The sequence below is a fragment of the Octopus sinensis genome, linkage group LG7 (genome assembly GCF_006345805.1).
Source record: "Octopus sinensis linkage group LG7, ASM634580v1, whole genome shotgun sequence".
Taxonomy (NCBI): Eukaryota; Metazoa; Mollusca; class Cephalopoda; order Octopoda; family Octopodidae; genus Octopus; species Octopus sinensis.
Window position 1 is genome coordinate 21,952,032 of NC_043003.1, and position 27,585 is coordinate 21,979,616.

At 34.6% G+C, this 27,585-nt stretch overlaps 1 protein-coding gene and 1 long non-coding RNA gene across 5 annotated transcripts in view; both read left to right on the forward strand.

Annotated features, from left to right (window-relative positions):
* The window catches only part of LOC115213881 (serine-rich adhesin for platelets), a 186,274-nt gene that overhangs the window by 31,608 nt on the left and 127,081 nt on the right, over positions 1-27,585 (forward strand). The window contains exon 2 of one of the 4 annotated variants that reach the window (XM_036504618.1): positions 25,651-25,739. The exons of the other annotated variants lie outside the window; for them this stretch is intronic. The gene's annotated coding sequence lies outside the window, so the exon portion shown is untranslated. The remainder of the gene's footprint in view (positions 1-25,650; positions 25,740-27,585) is intronic. 4 annotated transcript variants of the gene reach the window in all.
* On the forward strand, positions 7,700-25,949 carry LOC118764190. The gene is made up of 3 exons (XR_004999977.1): positions 7,700-7,822; positions 10,203-10,211; positions 25,939-25,949. It is a non-coding gene; the product is annotated as an uncharacterized LOC118764190 (long non-coding RNA).

The following is a 27,585-nucleotide window of genomic DNA, read 5'->3' on the forward strand; positions in this document are numbered from 1 at the left end:
ACTACCATGTACTTAGATATTTGTAAAATATGCAAGTAGTTTATGGCTGTCAAGACATTTTTTTAAATACTAAATTACTCCTAAGACAGTTAAGTGTGATATTTTTGTACTGTATTTTCCAGTTTATTGATAATGTATGTTTGTGTCTTTTTTGATCTGTTGTGTAATTTTTTTTTTTATAAAATAATGTTACTAGAGATACATACTCTTGATAAGCCTGTTTTGTTTTTGTTTTGTGTTGTTCATAACTTGATTTGAATTTAGGACATATTAAATTGATATTTGTAAGAACTGTCACTTTAACCTGATATGAGGTATTTATCAAATTCAAATTCAGCATAACCCTTCTGCCAAATTTCTCATTACTCCTTCAAGAAAGTATCTTACAATAATAATAGGAGATAAAAAAAAGAAGTACTTTTGTATATATCAGATAAAATTATGTAGGCACATTAAACTATTTCCTTCATTTTATCTAAAAGTGTATATTACTTTCACTTTTAGTTAAAAGGTTATATATCATCATTTAATGTCTACCTGCCATGCTGGCAAGTTTTGGGTGGTTTGACAAGAGCTGGCAAGCCAGAAGATTGCATTGTGCTCACTGGCTGCTTTGGTATGGTTTGCCAACCACTTTACAGTGTACTATGTGCTTTTTACTTAGCACCAGTACTCACAAGGTCGCCAAGTACCTTGCAAGACAAAACTCCCTCAACTGAGTGAAGGAGTAACGTTAAGGTAGGTAGAAGTGTGCTATATATGATAAATAAAAGAAAACACATAATTCCTTTTGTATTGTAATTCATCAAATTATTTTTGTGAAACAACTGCATTATTATATAAGCATGTTTGTGCCTATATGCATACATACATATATAATTTCCATCACCATTTAGTGGCCACTCTTCCATGCTTGCCTGGATCAGATGGAATTTGTTGAGGTAGAGTTCCTATGGATGGATGCCCTTCCTGTTGCCAACTGTCACCTGTTTCCAAACAAGGCAATATTTTTCCATGGCTATGCATGTATTTTCGTGGATGACTGGAAATACACGTATACACAAACATACACAAGTACACTCACATATAATGCACCTGTTTCAGTTTTTGTCTACCAAAGCCTCTCACAAAGTTTTAGTTGACTTGAAGCTTGGTAGAAGACACTTGCCCAAGGTACCATGCAACAGGACTGAACCCAACACTATGCCAGTGTTCCAGTGATGCTTACAGCACCTATGTTTATCCAGTGGTTATCCATTTAAGTTCTTACTAAGTTTCAGTTTTGTTTAACTTCAGTGATCAGCCAGGAAATGCTGCTTTTAATATATAGCTTTGTATATGTGTGTGTAGTACACAGACACATTTAGACACAGCCCTTGTATTGGGCATTAGACCCTTTATTCAGTCAATGTTCTTTGTTTTTTATGCATTTAATAGCATTTATTTTTAAGTATTTACATACACATATCCTCGCCTGTGCTTGTACCATGTAAAAAGCACTACTCACCTCACCTCTGCTTGTGCCATGTAAAAAGCACTAAGTCCACTCTGCTAAGTGGTTAGTGTTAGGAGGGGCATCTAGCTATAAAAATTCTGCCAAAGCAGTCACAGAAGTCTGATGCAGGCTTTTAGCCCAGCCGGTTCTTGTACTGTCCCACCCACGCTAGCATGGAAGATGGACATTAAACGTTGATGATAATGATATCCACACACCTACTCTTTCTCTCAAGCAAACACGTACATTGTAGTACTGAATTCTTTTCAGTGCATTACCCCCGCTCCACGCACGCACACTAGTCATCTGATGATAGGTCACAGCTTGATGCATAATAATATTATAAATTCTGAGAGTTATGTACTTAAATTATTATTTCAAAATTTACATTCCATGTACTGTCTTAGGTGTCATGGCAAATGATAGATATCCATTTCTATCAGTGTAAGACCATTTACAAGTCATTTTGAATGCATATTGGGTACTTGTGCAGCTGTAAAATACCAGTACATTCCCATTCACATTAAATACATGCTAATTTTGCCATTATTCTGTAGTGCTTCTGGACTCTCATTCAACAGGAAAATATTTTGCACCCTTTCTGATTCTTTTATACTTACACAATGTTGAGTTTGAGTTTTCCAACCTCTTAATAAGTACATGCATAATGTATTTGTGAATGTGTGTGCATGTATACCCTCCTTCTTCCATTTTCCTGAGCGCCTAATAATAATAATAATAATACTGTAATTGTTCCACGTGTTGTTGTTTTTTCTGTTTTCCCGTTTGGATAAACCTTATATATATATATATATATCAAACTGTTTTGATCTATACATGTAACTCCCAATAAATTGGTTGAGTGTCCTTTCATTTGCCAACTCACTTGTGTGTTTGTGTATATATGTGTGTGTGTATATGTGTGTATATATATATGTATGTGTATGTATATATATATGTATGTGTATGTATATATGTATGTGTATGTATATATGTATGTGAATGTATATATGTGTATGTATATATATATATGTGTGTGTGTGTGTGTGTGTATATATATATATGTGTGTGTATGTATTTATATATATGTATGTGTATGTATGTATGTATATATATGTATGTGTATGTATGTATGTTATATATATGTATGTGTATGTATATATATATGTATGTATATGTGTACATATATGTATATATATGTATGTATATATGTATATATATGTATGTATATGTGTACATATATGTATATATATGTATGTATGTGTATATATATGTATATATGTATACATGTATGTGTATATATTATATATATATATATATGTGTACATATATGTATGTATATATATATGTATATATGTGTACATATATATATATGTGTATATATATATATATATATATATATATATATATATATATGTATATTTTAGAATTTGATGGAGGGTATATTTTAGATTAAAAAAGAACTCTGTTTATCTTAATTTTGAAAAATAAAAGTATTAAAAAACTACATTATTTATGGAATGACCCTATATATAAATATGATGATGATGATATATATACACACACACACACATGTGCTAGTGACTTGTGAAAGACACCATGTACATTCTGTAAAATGTTTGGCATTAGGAAGGGCATCAAGCCATAGAAACCAAGCTAAAACAGACAATTAGTGCCTGGGATAGCTCTCTGGCTTATCAGCTCTAGTCAAACCATCTAAGCTATGCCAGAATGGAAAACAGACATTAAATGATGATGATAATGATATGCTATTGTACCAAGACATGGAAGCATGCAGTACAACTTTTGTTGGAAGTATGTAGAATCTTTAATATGTTATGTGCAGCAAACTAGAATTGCTTAACCTAGACTACGATTTTGTTTGCTTGGTCAGTTGACTTTACCTGGCTGCAGGATGTAAGTAATAAGATGACTCTAGATGTGTGTGTGTGGAGGGGAGTTTAAAATTCCTTGGGGAAGATGTTGAACCTGTATTGGCAAGACAAAATTAATTTGTTTTGTTTAAGACTGGAGTGGGATGGTGGATGATGGGTACCTTCTGTGAGGTAGAGGTCATAAGATTTTGATCTGTTCTGAAATATCTATGCTTCATGAGATTTTCCAAATGCGCTTTGAAGTGTTGTGACATTTTCCAGGGGGTGATCACAGAACCAGCTATTGTGCTGGTGCAGACAGACCTTGAATTAATGTTCTTACAGATACGCCTTGTCTAAAAGTTGTTTTTGTTGAGCAACTTGTCGAATTTATGGTCATTTAAAAAAATATTTTCAGATTAAGGAGAGCGAGATATTGTGCAACACTAATTTATTTTTTAAACCACTATTGTATGGAGGGTTATATCTTATAAGGTTTCTTTTCTTAGTATTTCTTTAGGGCAATTGCTAGATGACTGTTGTACTTTATTCTTTCTTTGTATTGGCTATGTCATAATGCCTTGCTGTTGCACTCAAAGTCTGTTAAGTTATTTTGTTGGAGGATAATGGCACTTACCCTTTTGTTGATGCTTATTGGTACATTCTTAGTGATGTTTAGTGAGTGATTAAAATGAATGTGGATGTACAAGTTTACTTTGAGCTTGACATCCAAAAAGTGAAGTTTATAGTTGTATGGTTTGCATTTACCATTGCAGTTAGGCTGAATTTCTTAATATTTATAACAGCTCACACTATTCAAAGACATCGAGTTTGTCATACCCAATAGACATAAACTAACACCATTCAAAGAAGTTTCTATTCCTTAGAATAGGTACAAACCTACTAGATCACATAATTTGTCCCCTTCATCCACACTAGTATCAAAACTACTGGTCAGATTGGAGGGATCTTCTTGTATGCATAACAATCTGCAAGCTTATGTATCTTTTGGCCAAATTGATTGCTTTTTCAAAGGTTCTCCACTTTTTGAAGAATAATAATCAACAATGTCAAATTGGATAAATTTATATTTGTTATCCATGTGTTCATCCATCATATTGTTCATCATAGACTTCAATTCAATTTCTTTTGCAAAACAACTTCTGACTTAACCAAATATTACTTATTGATCCAAACTTCGGATCACCTGTAATTAATTTATTCATTTTCATTTCAAAATCAGACTTTTTTTAAGGAGCTGAGTATTTGTTTGAGGAGCAAGTTTGTGTTTGCTAAAGAGGAAAAAGCTTTTTAAATTGTCCAGTGCTCAAAGGAAAATGGTATCAATTCCTGCTAGTTATGTTGGTATGTTTAACAAATTAGTTATGTTCAGTGCTAACTTGTGTATTGTACAATTACCAACTTGCTGTGATATTTGGTTTGAGTGGTTTACAACACATGTACCATTAGAGTTAAAAAAAAAAGCTTTTAGTTGGTTAAGGAGGCAACAATAATTACCTACTATGAAATATGAGCCATGTGGAATCATTCATAAAAGCAATGGAAAAAATAATCTCTGTTATTGGCTTTTTATATATTTTTGTGAGAGCGCTCACTGTTTCTAGTATTATTTGCATTTGCTGAGTGTTTTCTCATCATCATCATTGTCATTTAACGTCCGTTTTCCATGCTAGCATGGGTTGGACGGTTTTGACTGAGGGCTGGCAACCAGATGGCTGCACCAGGCTCCAGTCTTGATCTGACAGAGTTTCTACAGCTGGATGCCCTTCCTAATGCCAACCACTCCGAGAGTGTAGTGGGTGCTTTTTACGTGCCACCTGCACGGGGGCCAGTCAGGCGGTACTGGCAATGACCTCGCTTGAATCTTTTTACACGTGCCACCGACACAGGTGCCAGTGAGGTGATGTTGGTAATGATCACGCTCGAATGGTGCCCTTTTATGTGCCACGGGTACGGAAGCCAGTTGGCTGCTCTGGCAACGATCGCACTCGGATGGTGTTCTCGGCACCCTACTGTTGTTATTTATAGGACAATCTTTAACAAGCAGACATGATCAAAGGTGTTCCTGCTGTGACCACACAAGTTTTGGGTATCAGGGATTATCAAAAAAAAAAAAACAACATAATAAATAAAGAGGAGCAAAGGTCTTTTCCAAGCCATAGGCTAATAAGGCTTGTTTTCTGGATTCTGTGACTTATATACTTCCCTGCTGGATGAGATGCCAGTCCATTGCAGGCTTATTCAGTTTTGCTAGCTTAGTGGACTGGAGCAACATGAAATGAAGTATTTTGCTCAAGAGCACAACATATCACCAGTCTAGGAATTGAAACCATAATCTTAGAATAACTCCTGCATCCCCACACATCAGGTACTACACTATTGTTCAATATGTATTTTTTTCATTGAGATGGTACTGTGTGATTTGAGGGAGATTTGGTTACTATTTCTAGCAGGCCATAGAGCTCACTTGCTGGTTTATATTTCATGTTAAACTGTGAGGAAATGCATTGCTGTTTCACTTTCACTTAGTCTCTTCATCAATGTGAAAGCAATTTCAAGCCAGGAAATTGGTTGTGACTCTTTTATCTACTACTTTATAGTAGGTTCTCTCTTCATTTTCTGTTAGTCTGTCACTACTTTTGACTATCATGTAGTTTATTTATTTTTCGAAGATGTAAGCAATATAAATAAACATCCGTTTTTCAATGATTGTTTTAATTAGCAACATCAAAAGTCTGAATTAAAGAATCTTCATTAATCAACCAAATATTTTCAGACACACCTGTTTGTAAGTTGTAATTCTCATAGTTTTCATCAATTGTTGGCATCTCACAAAGTACTTTAATCTTCCAGTTTTGATAGAATATATTAGTGGTTTTTTTTTTTTTTTTTTTTTTTTTGGCCTCCTGATTTACACAGGAAAATCATTGTCATAGACTAGAATATTAACCATTAGAGAGACGGGAAAAAAAAAAAACAAAAAAAAAACGGAGAGTGAAAAATTATTGTGAGAAAAAGTGCTTTTACTCGAAAACCATTTCTGATGAGGCTTTCTGTGTGTTTGTTGCATCTAAGTTGGAACTTGTTGCTTTTACTTCATTCAAAACATGACAGCTTCTTTTTTCTTTATTAGAGGTTTCAAATCATAGGTTGTGAACAACAGATTGCTTTCTCTCAGCTTCTCCCTTTCTGATTGGTTGTCATACAATGAAAGTGAAGTACAGTACATTATTGTGTGCAATTACTAATGACATTCAGTATGAAAGTGTCAGAAAACCAGTCGAAAGAGTAAATCATCTTGAATTATTGTCAGTTAAATTTCTGCATTACTCCAAGCTCAACTTGTGTGTTAAATTTGTATTTTTTTAATTTTATTTATTTTTTTTTTTTTTTAATGTGTACACACTAACCAAAAATGATCTAGCAGTGTTGAGTTAATTTTTTGAACTGCTTTTTTCCCCCACCACCTTTCAGTCCAGAAAATACGTGTAAAAATGAGTGGAGTTATTTGTCAAATACAATTATATATATATCATCATCATCATTTAATATCCGCTTTCCATGCTGGCGTGGGTTGGACGGTTTGACTGAGGACTGGTGAACCAGATGGCTGCACCAGGCTCCAATCTGATCTGGCAGAGTTTCTACAACTGGATGCCCTTCCTAATGCCAACCACTACACTCAGGTGGTACTGGCAACAGCCACGCTCAAATAGTGTTTTTTATGTGCCACCTCCACAGGAGCCAGTTCAGTGGCACTGGCAACGACCTCGCTTGAATGTTGTTTTGCACGTGCCACCAGCACAAGTGCCAGTAAGGTGACACTGGTAACAATCATGCTCAAATGGTGCTTTTTACGTGCCACTGGCACGTGAGCCAGTCAGCAGCCCTGACAACAATCATGCTCAGATGGTGCTCTTAGCGCTCCACTAGCACGGATGCCAGTCATGCGGTGCTGTCATTGGATTTGATTTCTATTTCACTTGCCACAACAAGTCTTTACAAGCAGAGTTTTAGTGTCCAATGAAGGAAAAGTACACATAAGTGGACTGGTTACACCACTGGCATAGTCCATGGGTTGTGGTCTCACTTGGCTTGCCGGGTCTTCTCAAGCACAGCATATTTCCAAAAGTCTCGGTCGCTAGTCATTGCCTCAGTGAGGCCTAATGTTCAAAGGTGGGAACAGCCTGATTTCAGTGAATGTTGAAGTGGCACTGAAACTCATGCTGAACTGCTGTGACAGACTCGTTATTCTTCATGTAACTGTCGTAAGTAAACATGCAATGCTCTATTGTCCATGGTGCCATGACTTCACCTGAAAAAAATATATGCTAAGACACCATGGACCAAATGGTACCTGTTGGACATATGTCCCTCCCCTGGGGCTGAGTAATAGCCATTTCAAAAACGTCTGCCCTCTTTACCCCACTCTGTAGGAGCACAGGCAATTTACATATGTATATGTATATATAATCATAATTTAATGTCCATGTTCTTTACTCTGATATCAATTAGACAAGTCCTCATGGTTCAAAGGGTCACTGGCCTACTAGACAAGTCAGCCTTTTTTATTCCCAACACATATGTAAGATTTTCCATCACCTCCCAGGCTCAGAGACACTGGTCCAAGGCAACATGACTAAGAGGGCAAATAGCAAAGAGTGCACATGTGTAGATTTTCTGTTAGTCTGTCACTAATTTTGACTATCATGTAGTTTATTTATTTATTTTTTGAAGATGTAAGCAATATAAATAAACATCCGTTTTTCGATGATTGTTTTAATTAGAAACATCAAAAGTCTGAATTAAAGAATCTTCATTAATCAACCACACACACATATTAGCTTAAGGAGGAGGAAGAAGGCAGTTCCCATGGCCTTCATAGTCCTGAGGTGAGGGACATCAGTATGGTTGAACACCAGTAAGTCATTGTTTTCTGCAAGCCAAATATGATTGGGAGGAATTTCAGATAGGGAAGAGTAGAAGAAAAGGCCATTATAGTTGGCTAAAATTTTATTTTGAGTTAATATTTTCCTAAGGTGTGATTCCCTACCTGTTCAGGACAGCAGTATGTATGTGTATCATCATCCATTTTTTTTTAATGTTCGGCTTGCATAGGTCAGACTGAATTCATTGAGAGTGATCTATAGCCAGATGCTTTTCTTTTCCCCAACTCTCACTTGTTTTCAAACAAGGTAATATTCCCCCTAGTCTTTTTGAAGACAAATGCCGAGTTGGTTGAACATGTTTCCATAGAAGATTACAAACAGGGCTAGTTAAATGACAGTTGCATTTGTTAAAAATTAGCATGATATCAAGTGTGTGTGTGTGTGTGTGCGCGCGCAACAAGTTTCTTTCGGTTTCCATTTACTAAAGCTACTCACAAAGTTTTGGTTGACCTGGGACTAAGTGGTAAGTTGCTGTGCTGTAAAACTGAACCTGAAACCACAGGGTTGCACAGCAAACCTCTTAACCTCTCAGCCATGCAAATATATATTAGGAGGGAGAGTGTATGTGCTAGAGAGAGAGAGAGAGAGGTGGGTGGATGTACTTAGAATAGCAAGAATGTGGGGAAGAATACTAATGCTATCCCTAGGTATTAGTGGAGTGTAGTTTAAAATGGATTTAGTTGTTATTCTTTTTTGCAATTGAGCAATTGCACTGAGGCTTTCTCACTGGCTCAAGACATTTGTGTTTTCTTGGAACAGTGAAGTAACGAAGTTAAAAATTTCAGTGTACTGAATTGCTTGTTGTAGATATGGCTTAATAGAGCTAGCCAGAACAATATTAAATTTCTTTATGAATTGTACTGTCAGGGTAGCAAGCAAGCAAGAAAAATCATTAGAGTGCCTGAAGAAATGCTCAGCAGCATTTCTTCTGGTTCTTTATTTACGTCCTGAGTTCAAATGCTACCACGTTTAACTTTGCCTTTCATCATCAACATGTTAATGGAGTTTCTTCTAGTTCTATTTTTTGTTCAAATACCACTCAGGTTGACTTTGCTTCTCTTTCCAGAGTCAATAAAATAAGTATCAGTTGAGCACTGGGGTCGATGTAATTGGCTAGCCCCTTCCTGAAACATTTCCGGCCTTGTGTCTGTAGTAGAAAGAACTATTATTAGGGCAGTGAGCTGGCAGAATCATCATGTTAGTGGAATTTCTTGTAGATTTATTCTGAGTTAAAATACCACTGAGGTTGACTTTACTTCTTCTTCCAGAGTCGATAAAATAAGTACCAGGTGAGCAGTGGGGCTGATGTAATTGACTAACTCCTCCCCACAAAATTTGAAGCATTGTGCCTTTAGTAGAAAGAGCTATTATTATTATTATTATTATTTCTCTGTTAACTTATTTTCTGATAGATTTAGATAAATTCCATTCCTGTAGTATCTTTAGTTCGTAATCGTAGAAAGGTAAGATTAGCTGTTGTGTGAGTGATCTTTAAAGTTAGTTGCAATCAAAAGTTGAACTGTATGTTGCAGCACTGGCAGAAATGATAAAAAATTCATATATCTCTTAAGAAATACATAAAACATCTACAACTGAAGATGAATAACATATCACTATGCACACATGCATGCAGACTTGTATGTATGTATGTGTTAATGTGTGTGTGTGTATATATATGTGTGTGTATGTATGTATCTGTGTGTATATATATATATATATATATATATATATATATATACACACACACATACACACGTGTGGGTAGTATGTATCATCATCACCATCATTTAATGTCCATTTTCCATGCTGGCATGGGTTGTCCTGACCACATGCATATGTGTATGTATACCATACTAACCATAGGCATTATGTGTTTTCTGTTGCAAGGCGAATGTACTGGTGTTTAATATAAAAGAAATCAGTTTAACACTGCTATAAATTCTGCTGTTCTTTTATTCCTTTAATTGTTTCAATCACTTGGGTCTGGTCATGCTTTGGCACCACCATAAAGGGTTTTGGTCAATCAAACTGCTTCTAGAACAGAGTGGCTCTGTTGACTAATCTAGGCTTTTTTTTTTTTGTATGTTTCTGCATCATTTGGTCCAGTTGGCTGCAGTATACTTTGGCCATGATTGATGATCCAGGTTTAATGAAATTATAATGGATCACACCTGTGCCAGACCACCAAACACACACCATCAGCTTCTTTTGGTGAATTTTGCTTTTTGGACTGTATTTTGGTGGCACGTCTTTATCTAGCCATTGTTCTGAACATTTATGGTTGTTGTATTGGATCCATTTCTCATCATGTTACAATTCAATTAAAAAATGATTCATTTTTGTGACGAGAAAGTAGCGTAATGCAGGCTTCCAAACTTTGCTGTTTCTGATTTTTATTGAGTTCATTTGGAACCCACTTATCCAACTTTTTCACTTTACCGATTTGAACTAGATGAGTCAATATTGTTTGCTTACTAACACCAAACAACGATAATTCATGAGCACTTTGAGATGTATCTGACTCAACGGTTACTTTCAGTTTGTCGTTATCCACCTTTGTTTCTGGTTGACTGCATTGCTCATTTGTGAGGTCAAAGTTACCAGAATGTAATTTTGCAGACTCTTTTGATACTGTCTGCTGTGTAATAACATTAGAAAGAAATATTCCATTAATATTCTGAGCTGTCTGTGATGCTGTATTTCTAAGAAAGAACTATTTCAAAACTGTACGAATTTCCGACTTATCCATCTCTAAACAAAAATAGCAAAAAACGATTTATACTTTATAACGTGCAAAATGAGTTAGAATAAAGAAATAGATGTATCAGCTTTCTAACAAAAAATAAAGATTATCAAAATATAATAATGGTGCAAAATGAGCAGCTGTCAAAGTTTACCATAATACCTTACTACAGATTTCATACTTGATGACCTAATATAAAGACTGAATAGATGAAACAGTAATTACTGTATAATGGTGTATAAGATGCACCCCCACCAAGTACTGTGTGCTAAGTTAGGCCTATGTTACATGCTTTACCCAATATCAGGGTAGGCCTATGTCTTGTCAGTCCAGAAGTTCCTTTCTGTTTTTTTTTTTTTTAGGCAGGTCTGCCATCTGTTGCCAGCTTACCAGGCCTGTTGTGGCTTCATCATATTGTTCATTTTTACTAGCTGAGTGGACAAGAACAATGTGAAATGAAGTGTTTTGCTCAAGAACACAGTGCATTGCCCAACCCAGGAATTGAAACTACAATCTTGTGATCATGAATTTAACACCCTAACCACTCAGCCATGCACCTCCACATTACATGTTTCAGTGCATTAGAAGCTTCCTTTTTCTTAATATGCACTGCTGACATTTGGGTGCATCTAATTATCCTCATGTGTCTTTTACACTATCAAATACAGTATGCAGTACCTCCATGCAGTCAGTACCTGAATACTGCTTGGAGGTACAACAGTACTTGAACTAGGGTTTTGAAAATTGTCTTTGACAGGTCACAACACTGGATACAAAGTGATGATACCATAGTCGGTACCTTGTTGGTTTGGTCAGCCTGTGACTGTTACCAACAATTATATTTATCGTGTGGATACCATTTCTAAGTCTTAATTATATAATTTATTCAAGCGCATCTCAGCTGCAAAAAGTAATGCAGATGTTTACAATTACTAAATGGAAAAATAGATATTAATTTGAAATTATGTTTGATAAACAGATAGATATTTTATATGGAAATTACTTATAAAACATTAATTTTTGTTGGATCATGCCCAATACTATTTTATTTCAAGTTTGTGTGCATACATACAATTTTATCATTTTGTATATTTCATCCCCACCACATTCCACCAAGCACTGCAGTTTAATTTCCAATTCCTTCTATCCCATTCCACTGCTAAGCACTGCAGTTTTTTTTTCCAATTTATTATGTAAGTATATACTCTCTCTTTACTCTCTCTTTTACTTGTTTCAGTCATTTGACTGCGGCCATGCTGGGGCACCGCCTTTAGTCGAGCAACTCGACCCCGGGACTTATTCTTTTTTTGTAAGCCCAGTACTTATTCTATCGGTCTCTTTTTGCCGAACCGCTAAGTGACAGGGACGTAAACACACCAGCATCGGTTGTCAAGCAATGCTAGGGAGACAAACACAGACACACAAACAAACACACATACATATATATATATATATATATATATATATATACGACGGGCTTCTTTCAGTTTCCGTCTACCAAATCCACTCACAAGGCATTGGTCGGCCCGGGGCTATAGCAGAAGACACTTGCCCAAGATGCCACGCAGTGAGACTGAACCCGGAACCATGTGGTTGGTTAGCAAGCTACTTACCACACAGCCACTCCTGCGCCTAATGTATAGTATTGGTATATTGGTAGTAAAATTATCATCATTAACAATAATTTTTCATAGGTAGTTTTGTAAATTTAGTGAATCTACTTTTTTGTGTCACATCCACTTCTGCCAAATGGTTTAGGTGCAGAATGCTAAATGAACCATTGTCTGCCTTAGTTCTAATTATCATTATGAATATTTCATAATATAAACTATTTTCCATGGAGAAGCAATGTTGTTTTTGAATAGTTTCGTTAGAGAACTAGACTCTTAACAAGTGAAAAATATTTAATAATTGTTTACGTTGCTGAATTATTGGCAATTTTCTGAGTAAAAAGAGAAAGTAAATATATATATGAATTGTTGCAAGATGCTGCAAAGTTGATTGTTAAAGCTAATATATTGGACCAATCCATTTTCCAACGAGGGTGTTGCCATTTCTCGTACACATTTTGAATATTTCTTTCTTCCCATTTTCTCTTGCTATCTCTGAACTTTTATGTGTTGCTGCAAGCATCATTGACAAATTGGCACTAGTTTTATTCTGAAATTACTTTGTCATTATAGATTTTGTCATGTATACTAATACTGTTGTTTTTTATTATGTTGTTTAGCCCCAAGTCTGTCTGCCTTGATCAAGTGCTCCTATGATTAAGGGCATTTCAACTGTAATCATTGTGTTTGTTTGTTTGTGTGTGCGTGCACAAGCACACGCATGCACGCACAGTATACTCAAAACCAATGTGTTGGTTTTTAAGATGGTAGGGTGTGATTTGAAGGAGATTTGATTGGTATTTCTAGCAGTTAGAACAACCATATAGACACTCTAACAAAGGAGTACCTTTTTGGATTAACTAACATTGTAGTTTATATATTAACACTTGTTGTAGAAAGTAGTTTTATATACCAGGCTGTATTCTGTTAAGGAGTGTCATGTTTGAAACTATTTTTTGTTGAGATGTGTCAAATTTATTGAGGCAACATAATTTGCAGAAAATGCAAGTTCTAATTTTTGGGTAGATATTTTACATCATTACTGAAAAAGCCATGAAATTTAATTCACTGTGAAAATGTCATATATGTGTATATATATAAATGTGTATGTGTATTGTTTATTTTTATGTTCAGTTATCATAATAACAATTTTACATTAATCTGATAGGTTACTTTATACTTTTGTAGAGTACAAATTTATTATTTCTAAACAATAATATTATTGACAATGACTTTGAGCTTTGGCCAGCTAAGCCATCGTGGGACTGAGATGGATTGAAGTTAATCTTGGCTTTATATAGTCTTTGTTCAGTTAAAATCTTCCTTGGGTAAATGGGTTTGAGCGGAGTGGTAATTAAGTTGTAGGATGGGTTGTGGTAGAGAAGTGATTTGGAGAAGTTTTATTTCCAATACAACTAAAAATAGCTAAAACTACTGGCACATGCTAGACCTTCCTACATCCATTTTGTGAACCACTAAAAAACAATCCCATGATCTGAAGAGGACACACCTAAACATACACACCTGCTTACAAAGTTCTACATGTATGAATCGAATTTAATCAATAAAAACTTCTCTAAAACACCCATCTACCACAACACACCCTACAACCTAAATGCCACTCCACTGTAACCCACACACCCAAAGAAAATTTTAACTCAACAGAGACTATATAAAGCTATGGTTAACTTCAAAGCTTAGCTGGCTGAAACTTTACAGACAGTGTTAATAACATTCTTGTTTATATATGCATATAAAAGGCCAAGTAGAAATCTTGTTGAGCACGTTTGATTCTGTGCATCATCAGCTCACCTAGTCATTTATAATGTTTCAAACCCAGGAATGCTCACATGTTATGCCCAGATGGGGAAAAAACAATAGATAACCAGAAAACATTACTCAGAAAATGGTCAACTTTTGATCCACATTATAGATCTTTAAAATTTAACCACCCTGCTTTCTTTCATTTGTTTATTATATGGTGTTTTTCCATGCTTGTATAGGTTGGATGTATATGTTATTTGAAGCATTGTATTTTCATCTGGATTATTCTTGCTGATCACTTATTCCACATGGTTTTGAAGGTGTGAAGTGCCCAAATTAGTTGCCTGGAAGAGCTGATAACACTACTCTCTGCACTTTCTTTCAAGCAATTGCAGCTGCAACAAACACAGGTACACACATGCAAGTTCTTATGTGCTTGCGTATGTACACACTCATACATACACATAATCAGGAACACCTGATTACTGCAAGAAGTGTGTGCCACAAAAATATAGTAATATTCCAGTATATAACTATATGTAAAATGTTCTGTCCTACTGCATGGTACCTTGAGCTAATGTCTTGTACTATAGCCTCAAGCCAACCAAAGGTTTGTGGGTGGATTTGGTAAATGGTAACTGAAAGAAGCGAAGGAAAATTGTGTCATTGTCATGCAAATGGTGTCCTTTATATCTTGTCTTCCATGAACAACATGTTTGTCCAAGAGGAAGTATTACATTACTTGGAAACAGGCAAGGATTGGTGTCAAGAAGGGCATCCAGCCTTAGAAAATCTGCCTCAACAAATTCTGTGTGATCCATGCATGCATGGGAAAGTGAACATTATAAAGATATAAAACAATAGCTTCTGAAAGTCCTTGTAAATACAGAAGGAAATACATGAATTGGATGCAATTTTATATTTTATGAGTTTATTGACTTATATCAGCGTAATAATTGTTTTGCTTTATAATATTGGAAAAGGGATGTTTGTTTCGATTTTTCCTCTTTGTGCATTTCCCTGTGGCAGCAGAGTGCATTGTTAACTTGTGTTCTTTCTACATCATTCTATATTCAGATTGGCTCCCATTTCATGTTTTCCCTTTCTCCTTCCTGTTTCACACCATCACCTCACTCACTCTGCTTGTCTTCTTTTACTCTCTTCTCTCTCTCTTGTTCATCTTCTGCAGTCAGCCTCTTTCCATTTCACCCTGTTAGTTATGGACGAATAAAAACATTGTAGATCGGTTAGAGACCTCTTTTGTCTTGCAGGGTACAAGGCAGCCTCACTGGTGTTGCTACCTTGACAAAATGCATCCAGTGCACCCTCTAAAGTGGTAGATAAACGAGCAGAGACATTTAAAGGCTGACAGACCCTTTTGTTTTGTCTTGTCAAGGACATGACTCCCTCTCTAGTGTTGATGCCAATACATTCTGTAAAGCGATCAATATTAGGAAGGATGTCCAGCTGCAGAAACCATGTTAAAATGTTTGAGAGAACATTAATTTCAAGTACGAACCCACTAAAACCATGATAGCATGGAAAGTGGACACACAAAAAAAAAATTGTCCGTGTGTGTGTGTGTGTGTGTGTGTACACACAATTATATTTGATACTTAACATAATAATTGCTTTGAGAGACATAACCATTGCCACAATAGAAACATATATGTTTAGTGTATCCAGTTACTTTAATACTTTTGCACCACTGTCATGTGCCTGTCCAACAATTTGGACAGTATTAAGTGGACTTATCACAGTAGTTGGTCACACACACTCATTCACATTGCTAAAATATAATTACCCTAATGGACCATATACATATTATATGCAGTACAAGCTTTACGGAAAACCTAAACTAGAAAATAACTAAAATTCAGAGGGTAAAAATTACAAGTACCATACCAATGTACTAATAATTGTAAGTGGCTTTTACATTTTATTACCACTGATATTTATAACCTTGTCAGTCATGTTCAACTAGCAAATTTATGATAGACACTTCTCTTTAGTCCATAGGATGGCTTGTATTTAATGATACATATATTTTGTTTGTTGGGTGGCATGTTGGTAACTGAATAACCTAGTTATGAGGCTTTGAGATGTTTTTCAACCTGTAGAATCTTGAAATATATTTTATAGAGAACATAAATATAGTAATGTTATTTTAAAATCTGCTTTGAAAGTTTGGATAATGAAATAAACAAAAACAAAAGAAACTAACATTTAGTTAAAAAACTATTCTGAAATTTAGACGAGGAATTATATATATATATATATAAGAACAGAAGAATGTTGTCTGGATTTGGATCTATTTGACTGGTAGAATAGTTGATATGGTTTGCATTAGAAATAGGATAGAGCCTTAGAAACATTCATTAGGAATATTTTATTTAATTCGTATAAAGAGAAATTAATTAACAAATAGTTAATTTCTTACATAATGCTTAGAAATTGTCACATGTTCTTTAAGCCTACTGAAATGTATTAATTGCTATCTTAAGATTAATAGAAGGCACATGGCTCAGTGGTTAGAGCGTCGAGCTTACGATTGTGAGGTTGTGAGCTCGAATCCCGGACCGGGCTGCGTGTTGTGTTCTTGAGCAAGACACTTTATTTCACGTTGCTCCAGTTCACTCAGCTGTAGAAATGAGTTGCGACGTCACAGGTGCCAAGCTGTATCGGCCCTTGCCTTTCCCTTGGACAACATCGGTGACGTGGAGAGGGGAGGCCGGTATGCATGGGCGACTGCTGGTCTTCCATAAAAACAACCTTGCCCAGACTTGTGCATCAGAGGGTAACTCTCTATGTGCAAACCCATGGTCAGTGTCTGACCGAAGGGGGTCACAACATAAGATTATTAAACACAAAATATACTTTTGTGTAGGATAGTGTGAGTTTTCTGTTTTTTTTAATTTTTTGATGATCCCTAGAATATGTTCTTTGCCATGACAAAGAAAAAAGTGAACAAAGGTGGGGAGGGGGCAGTTGACCATGGTAAATTTTTATTTCAGATTTGTTGAGCTATTGCAGTTGATGCTGTATTGTTTCATCTGAGTTCAGCTGCCTGCATTACTTTTAATTCTACAAAATATAAACCAAATATAACCTGCACATTACATATGTGCATGTGTGTATATGTGAATACATACATGTGTGTGCGCATGCATGTATGTGTGTGTGTGATCATCTCACACACACATGCAAAACATGGAAAATTTTATATTACTCAGATAAGGTATATAAAATCTACCAACGCTTCTTTTATGTACATCTGATTAAACTACTGATTTTATATTTTCTGCAGACAGAAAAAAAAAGAAGAAAAAATTTCTTTATATCTACAGTTACAAAAAAAAAATGTATGTCTAGCATATATGTGTATATAAATATTTTTTGTTTATAAATATTACCAATTGTATTCTTCTGGTTCCTTAAAGTATTGATGACCTATAGCTTCAAGATTAAAAGAAAAAAATAGAGAAAAGGAAAGACAAAGGAAACAGATCTGTTTTGTATTTTTGTGTGGAGTAGGAGGATGAAAAACAGGTATAGCAGAAATACTAAATAGCTGTTGCGCAATACAGTTGAATTGTCACTGTGACCTGATACTGAGCAAGCTGTAGGATTTCCTGCTATACAACTGAAATAGATATTTTTTTTTTTTACATTTTTTTTTCCTTCTTTTTTGTTTTGTTTTGTCTTGTAGTGGATAGACAGATAATATCAAATGAAATACAGTGCTGTTGGAATAATAGGCTGCTGTGTTTCTTCATTTTAGATTTTGAGGAAAATAATAACGTAGGTTTTTGTTGTGATTGTTGTTGTTGCTTTTTATTGTCTCCTGCATTGAGAAACAATATTTTCTTTATGGAGTTGATTTAAAAGAAAAATTGTCTTATTGTCAAAGACTTTATTGCTTTATTATGAGTATATTGTTTAAAAGCAGAAGAGTAGATGGCTATGAATAAGTACATGCACACATTTGAAACACTCATAATAGCACTGAACTTTTCTCTTTAATTTTTATTATTTACCATATATATATATATATATATATATATATATATGATGATGATGATGATATATTAGTGTGTGTATGTATATGTATGTTATTTACTTTTTTATTTTGAGGTTTAATATATAATATTTTAAAAATTGGTCAAGTGATCTTTTATTGATATTTTCTTGTGTGTATATTTCAAATATTATTTGGAGGAAGCTCACAATATGTTGTTGCTATTTCATTTCCCAGTTGTAGTTATTTCATTCCATTCGCTTTGCTGATGTTCCAGAGAAAGGCATGAATACTGTCACACATTGCTTTCTCTTACATATCTTGTGTTTGTCAGAAATCATTTTTTCCTGTGTGTTGTTATTGTCGTTACAAACCAATAGGTCTGTTAAATAGGGAGGAAATATTGCATATGTGACTGTTTCAAATTCAGCCAAAAAAAAAATGTTTTCAGAAAGATCTATTCTTGAGCAAAATTATATTCCTTTGTTGTGGTGTAGCTGATTCTCATGGAAATTTTTGCTGATTGGTCTCTCAAATTTTGCATCTAATTAGATAGCATCAGTCTTCACAATATTAAAAACTATATACACTCTTTTGAAAATGCTACTTGCATATATGATCATGAATGTATGCATAAGTATGCGCACGCACACACACACACACACGCACGCATGCATGCATACTCCTCCTCCTCTCTCAGTTTTGGTTATATCTTTTATGTTAACAAAAAATATGAAAGTACTATATTCATAAAGTTAAATTTTGGCCAAACATGCCATTTAGACATTAGGGAAATGGTGTTTATAACTGTATTTTTGAAAATTATATTTCCATTACACATAGAAATTTATACATATGTTTCTGCTACCCTGCCACACACAAAGTCTCTCTCTCTCTATCTATCTATATATATATATCTATCTCTCATTACTAATATTTATGATCAGATGTTGAGACACATTGGAGCATATCCCAGTTTTTTAAGTGTTGTTGGAAGCCAGTCTATCACAGGTTTGCTCTTGGGAGGATTTGAGTTTTACAGTTTTTCTTTTCTGTTTGTTGTGTTGTAACACATCTACTTTTGGAAGTTATCAGTTAAGGTTATTTGCCACAGATTGTAGTATCTACAACTGCTCAATTCTTTAGACAGCACCCATTGCTACTTTCACATAAACTTATTAATTGGTATAATTAATTGTAAAGGCTGTTCTTTATTTTTTTGTATATAATGAAGGTACTTTGTTTTGTTGACTTTTGTACCTTTAAATGCATAATTTCAGTGTTACAATCACGATAAATTTTATCTGATAAACTGCAGTTGTTTGACAGATGACTTGATCTGAGACTGTGTGTTGTAGTTGAAACAGTTTCATCATGGAAGAACTATTTTAACCATTCAAGAATTGTTATTATCTCATATTTAATTAGCCTGTTATTATGTAACATGCTTCACGATTTTAGTGTACATACCTTATTAGTATTTCCTCCTATGTTCTATATACTCTGGGAACGCATTAAAGCCCTTTTCGGGGCTACTTTATTTGAATTCTTACTGTTGGGTAACTAATTTCATGTTATTACATAACTGACTTCACAATTTGGATATTCATAACTTATTGGGAATTCCTAAAAACAAGATCCTGTGTAAGACAGTTCGGTATTTTCTGTAAATGCACAAAACGCATTTTAAGGGCTACATACTTTGTATTGTTGTTATTGGATTAGCAAAACAATTATGAGAATGGACACAAGGGATAAGCCCTGCTTTCCCAGGAATTCCCAGGTACGTCAGCTAGTTTCTTAATAGTACAGTCTATGATGAAGTTTTATTGCACTCATATGCAACATGATCACGGACAAAATAATATTGTTATTTATCTTTCTGTCTGTCTAGTTAGTGATCGGGGCACAGAAGCACGCAGAAACTTTTTTACATTTCATATTAGACTGTGTAATTAGGACATGAAAAAACTTTATAATGAATGTAATAGCTTTTGTGTTGTCAAATGGCTAAAATGACTTTCTATGATGTAATTGTTAATTTATTGCTTGAGAAGGTCTCTTATCAGAGTTGGTATTGTTAAAAAATTTTCTATAGTTGTATTTAAATGTGAGTAGATTAATCTACTTACTTCAGCCTAGCTATCTACAAAATAAAATAGAAAGAAAAGAAAAGAAGAGAGAGGAAAACATTAATGGTAGACTATGACAACAAAAATAAAATACTTGACCTAATAAGTTTTGATGTAGTTTGTAAAACATTTTTACTTGATGCTAATATAGAAAGTGGCAGGACTAATTCAATAATACAATGTTGATAGTACTAAAAGTACAAGAGTGCTAACTAGCACAGTGGATAGGATTTGAGGTAGTTTGAAGCTCTTTGATGACTACAAAGAGTTTCTCTTTGTTCAGAAAGGAAGATTGCATAAAAGATTTGTGATGTTTATCAGTGCAATATGTGTGGTGAGGCTTTAGGATGTAGAAAATTAGAGATGAATGAGTTAACATGGTCTGTTTGATATCTCATTTTAAACTTTGAAAGAAGTTGATGTTGGAGAATGCCCAGTCTTTACTAATGTGTAAGATTATGATCCATGGATATAATCTAGTGATCTATGTAAAAATTGACATGGTATTGATGAAATGTTTTAACTTTAGATTATTGGAAATAGCAGTGTAAGTGAAAATTATAGAATGCATTTAAGAAGATTGTCTAAATTTAGCAATTTGACAAATTGAAGTAAATAGCATTTATTTCATAATGAAGTTGGAATATTGAGAAAAAATTAATACATGGCATTATGCTTGGAGAGCTGCCTTTGTTCATCAGCCTGTTTTGACTTTCATTGCCAAGGTTCTGTCTTTTGGTTTCATTATCTTGACTACTATTCTTACCTGACCTTAACTCTTATTGCTGCAGGTTATAACTGTCTAAGTGGAAGCACATGACAAGTTCTCATCGATTCTGATTGTTATGTCAAGTACTTGGTTACCAGACACTTGCCAAATGAGATTTCTTCCAAGTATGGTTCCAGTTGTTTGTCCTGTCTGGCATTATTTATTATTATGATGATGTCTTTTTTTTCTTTTGTTATAGTTTTATTACTTTTTATATTAACTTTGTTTTTATTAACCATTGATGATACACCACCATTCAGTTTTATTATTGTGATCCTTTGGAACAGACATTTTAGCAATGGGGGGGGGGGGTTAACGTTCAGCATTGTTCCAATAATGGCCATTGACTAAGCAATATTCTGCAATTCCTTTTTGTGGATTAACTGAATTAACTTTTTGCAGATGTAACAACATCTATTCAAGCATACTTAGCTCTCTTGGTTTTGTAGCTTTATTATTACCATAAATTTAAGGCAGCAAAGCTGGCAGAATCGTTAGCATGCCAGACAAAATACTTAGTGGCATTTCATCTGTTTTTGCATTCTGAGATCAAATTCTGACATGGTTGACTTTTGACTTTCATACTTTTGGGTTGGTGAAATTAGTGCCAGTTAAGCACTGGGGTTGATGTAATTGACTAACCCCTCACTCAAAATTTCAGGCCTTGTGCCAAAAATAGAAAGGATTATAACCATAAATTTAATAGCTTTTTGGTTGTTTTGCATTATGTTAGAGCATTCACTTCTTGTGTGTGTGTGTGTGTGTGTGTGTGTAGATCCACACAGCTACATTGTTAGTACCATTTTTTTTTTTTTTAGTATGATTTGAGGGATAACTGACTGCTATTTCTAGCAGGTTGAGCATTCACATGGGGCTCCCTTGGCTTATAGACTAAGTTTTTCTTCTTTTATAGTGGAGTTATGTTTTTGTAAATCTACTAATTTATCATTGTTGCAGCTCAGTACACATGTGTAGTTCTCCATTAGCTTGCACAAAGCTGTGCTCATGTTCAGTCAGATAGAAAAAAGCTAGGAGAGTATATAGGAATATTGTTTTGGAATCCCACACAACACATTCAAGAACTGCACAACGTGATGAGTACTTCAGCTGTTTAACCTTGCTAAAACTTTGTCTTATTTAGTTGTTGTGCATAAATTAATTGGTATTTTCATTTATTAAGGTGGCAAACTGCAGAAGTGTTGCTATGCCAGGCAAAATGCTTAGCATTTCTTCCAGCTCTTTGTTCTGAGTTCAAATGTCACCAAGGTAAAACTTGCTACCAAAATAAAACGTTGCCTTGTTACGATCAATAAAACAGAGTAACAGTCAAGTTTGATGAAATCGACAAACACCCTCCCCTAAAATTTGCTGGCCTTGTTCCAAAACTTGAGAGAATTATTGCTATGTCCTGAGTTCAAATTCTATTGAGGTTGACTTTGCCTTTCATCTTTTAAAGGGTCAATAAATTAAGTACCAGTGAAACACTGGGATTGATGTAATTGATTAGTCCCCTCCCCCAAAATTTCAGGACCTTAATCCTTCAGTAGAAAGGTTTATTATTATTATTATTATTTTGTTCAGTCTTAAATTATAGCTGTATAATTTATCTACTCATTTACTCTTCCATTGGTTTCAGTACTAGACTGTAGCCATCTTGGGGTTTCACTTTCAAAGGTCTTAGTTGATCATATTGGCCCCAGTACTTTATTTCAGCCTGGTATTTATTTTAACAACTTTTATTTACCAAAATGTTTGGTTACTGTTTATTACAAAGGAATGCAGCATCCGTAAACAAAAATGCTGACACAGACATATAGAGACATATATACAAACACATATGTACATACTGCCAGACTTCATTCTCAAGGTTTTTATTTTATTATTTCTTATTTTACCATGCCAGGATGGATTGGATATTTCTGAAAATAGACATTCCCATACATTTTGGGACAGATCAATCAATAGATTATTAGTCAGTGTATTGAGGCTTTGGAATAATAGTAGCTTAAACTAATTGATTTTTGCCCAATATGGTATGAAGCCTTGAGTTAGATTAAAGTACCTTTGCTAATACAATAACTTACGAAAGTAAATCTAGTGAAAATTTTTATTCAGTGAATACAGACATAGTGATACTCTATATTATTTTGTTGCATTGCAGATCTGCAGAGAATGTGATTGGAAGTGTGTGTGTGTGTCTATGTGTGGTCTGTTTGTGATGTATGTGTGTATATGCATACATGTTTTTGCAATAACCTTTGCAAAGCAAAAATGATCAAACGGTCACTTGTATCTCTCCCTTCTGCTGTTGGAGCAAAACCTTAAAATATAGTTATATAGTATGTTACTAAATTGCTATTTTCTATTTAGACTTGCTTCCTATTCTTCAAACAAAATATATGCTATGACCAAATTTAACTCTAGGGATTTAAAAAAACATGCTAGATTGTTGTGAAACAGTAATTTTATTGAAATTTTTTTTATTGCTATAGTAGTCTGTTATGGAATGTAAAATACACATAAATGTTTATATGATTGCGAGAAAAATAATATATTATTTTGCTTTGTGTATTTGGTTTGCAAAATGCTTGATGTGAACTCATGTGTTGAAACATTTTGTTGCATCTCAGGAGGGTCATTCTATCAATAAACACACTCTCACACACACAGGTTCTGTTTTACTTCTTTATTTTATTTGTCATTTTGTTAACCATTTAACCAATTAACTAATCGATTGTTTGATTAATCATTCAGTCACTCAACCACCTGTCGTTTTGTTACCATTTGTAACTGCATCACTGACATTGTGAATAGTGATGAAAGGACTCTAACAAATATAGCTGATTGATTGACCAAACAAATGATTACTCAAGCTATTGAGTAGTTAATAGGTTAAATGGTTAACCAATTGACAAATAAAAATAAAGAAATGTATATTTGTGTGTCTGTGCTTGTCCCCCCAACATTGCTTGACAACCGATGCTGGTGTGTTTACGTCCCCGTAACTTAGCGGTTCAGCAAAAGAGACGATAGAATAAGTACTAGGCTTACAATGAATAAGTCCGGGGGTCGTTTTGCTTGATTAAAGGCGGTGCTTCAGCATGGCCACAGTCAAATGACTGAAAAAGAGTAAAGAGTAAGAGTAAATGAAATAGAACCTCTGTGTGTGGGTGTGGGTGCACGCTTATCATTGGCATAATGACCTCACCCTCTCAATACAACAAAATATATTACGTTTGTGGTTAATGATGAAGATGGTAACAAATATGAGGATTCAACCTATCCCAGTATAGAATTTGGATATCAATTGATGATGATCATGATTCTCAGCTTTGGCATAAAGTCACTAATTTTGAGGTGGGATCCAGGTGGTTAAATTGACTTGAGTTCTTGACTAGTATTTCATTGACTCTCCCAGAAGGATGAAAACAAAGTTCATTCAGCATGATTTGAACTCTTTACATAAGGGAATATAATCAAATATCTCCAGTAAACTTTTCCATAATTCTGATCAATTCTGCCACTCATAATTTCTATAAGGAATCAGTAAAGGTAGTCATTTTTTTTTCTCTGTCACATTATATTACCAATATTTAGTTGACCAATCCCAGGGGCATGAGAATTTCTTAGATAATTACACACAGTCATCAAGGAATGTTTTTTTTTAACCTTTTAACAATGACAATCTTAACCCTTTTGTTACCATATTTCTGTTGACATATACTGCTTCTGTTTTAATTACTTTTAAAAACAAAGAAAATTTTGTGAGATAACTGTCATATAAGATCTAACAGAAAACTGGTATTTGAAACATAAATTAACACAAGATTGGATTTTGACAAACTGTTTTTAGATCACTTTCAAATTGGAAATTTGTACCACATAACCAGGGGTAGTCCCAGGTGGGTTGTTATCAAAAGGGTTAAGTCAGATACAAACTTACACACACACACACTTGTCTGTTGGCATCCTTAGTTGATTTTCTTTCTTAGCAGTGTTCCAACTCAATTCTAGTTTATGATATTGTTCATATGACGATATTACAGCACAGGTATTGAATGTCAGCATATCTTCATTGTGTTGTATGTAGTTCCCCAAAAGAAAAGTTTGATATGGCAACATGTAAAATAGTAATGATAGTAGTAATAATTTTTTAACCACTTTTCTAAATATATTAAAAATAAAACCTATTATATAATCATAGATTTGTTCTCGAAATATTCTTCTTGAATCAAATTCTTATTATAGTTTTTTTCTTTCTTTGCACTACTGTAGTGTTGTTGATAATGCAATACTTAGTGCTCGAAATCACTGGAGAATAGGGTCCGAGTTTGAGTGATTCGTTCCAGTTTCTGGACCATTTGGTAAGCTACTTAACTCTCTCAAGCTTTTCATACCTTTTGCATAAAGTTGATAACCCCCACCCTTCCCTTGTTCCACTGAGAAATGCTACATCATTAGTTGTTTGTTTTTTTAAAAAAAAGAAAAGAAAATGCTAATATTCTTCTGTAGGAATTAATTTTCTGTAATCTTTTGACTCTTTTATTGGAGCATCACTTCAAGGCTTTTGTCTTCATAGAATGAAGCAAGTGAAAATCCACTAGATTTCTTTGAATTTTCTTTTCTCTTGATGCATGGGAAGATTTAAACCCAAAGCTAACAGACCATGTCAGTTTTACAGTAACCCCACCCAAATACCCCTAACAGTGATGTGATATTCCTCTGAGGCATCAATGATTTTATCATGTAGCCAGCATTGATCATTCGTCATCATTTTCATCATTTAGTGTCCACTTTTCCATGCTTGCATGGGTCAGACGGAATTTGTTAAAACAAATTTTCTATGGTCAGATGCCCATTCTATCACCAATCCATACCTTGTTTTCAAGCAGGGTATTGTTTTCCCATATCTAAACAGGTTTTTCATTGAAGACTGAAAACAAACAACCTCACTTGTATGATGATGATGATGCCCATTTACAACCATCACGTAATGTCAAGACAAGAGGTACACACACTTATACATATATGTGTATATATGATGAGCTTTTTCAGTTTCCATCTACCAAATACACTTACAAGGCTTTGGTTGGCCTGGGGGCTATAGTAGAAGATACTTACCCAAGGTGCCATGCAGTGGGACTGAACCCAGGATTGCATGGTTGGGAAGGAAGCTTCTTGACCACACAGCTACTCTCTGCTGAGTATGTTGCTTTAAGGATTTAGAATTATCTTTTATACTCGTTTCAGTCATTGGACTGTGGCCATGCTGGGGCACCTCTTTAAAAAGTGAAATTGAACAGATCAACCCCAGTATTTATTTTTTAAGTCTTATACTTGTTTTATTGGTCTCACTGTTGAACTGTTAGGTTATGGAAACATAAACCAACACTGATTGTCAAGCAGTGATGGTGGGGGAAAACACAGCACACACACGACCAGCATTTTAAAATTTCCATCTACCAAATCCACTCGCAAGGCTTTGGTTAGTTTGAGGCTGTAGTAGAAGAAACGTGCCCAAAATGCTACACAATGGGCCTGAATTCAGAACCATGTAAGGCTTTTTTTTTTAGTTGTTTTTTATTAAAATAAGTTAATAAAGTGATTGGAAAGCAAGATTTGGGTATATTCCTTGGCAAGTTTGGTAAATACATTATATCGCTAGCTTATATTTCCATGATTTTCTTTTGATCAAAGAAACCTGATAGTAATTCAAAATTAGCTTTTGTCTGAATTGTATGATCTGAAGAAATTGAAGTAATTTAGTTACCCAAAATAGAAAGTATATGCTGGTATGGTTTTGTGGTTAAGAAGTTTGCCCCCCCCCCCAACACATGGTTTTAGGTTCAGTCCCACTCCCTGGCACCTTGAGCTTGTGTCTTCTACTATAGCCCTGGGCCAACCAAAATGTGAGTGGAATTGATAGACAAACTGATAGAAGCTTGTGTGTGTGTTTGTATCTCCATGTCTCAATATCATATGATAGTTATAAATGAGTTCACTATTGTAGAAGCATTGTCATTAATTTTCTGTCTTCTCTGAAATCATGTCTTGCCATGGTGGAAATATTACCTTGTTTGGAAACAGGAAGGCCACCTGGTCACTGAAAAATCTGCCTCAATAAACTCCATCCAACCCATACAAGCTTGCTCATTAAAAGTGGTCATTAAAACAATGATGATGCAAATGTACCAAAGAACAACTTGACAA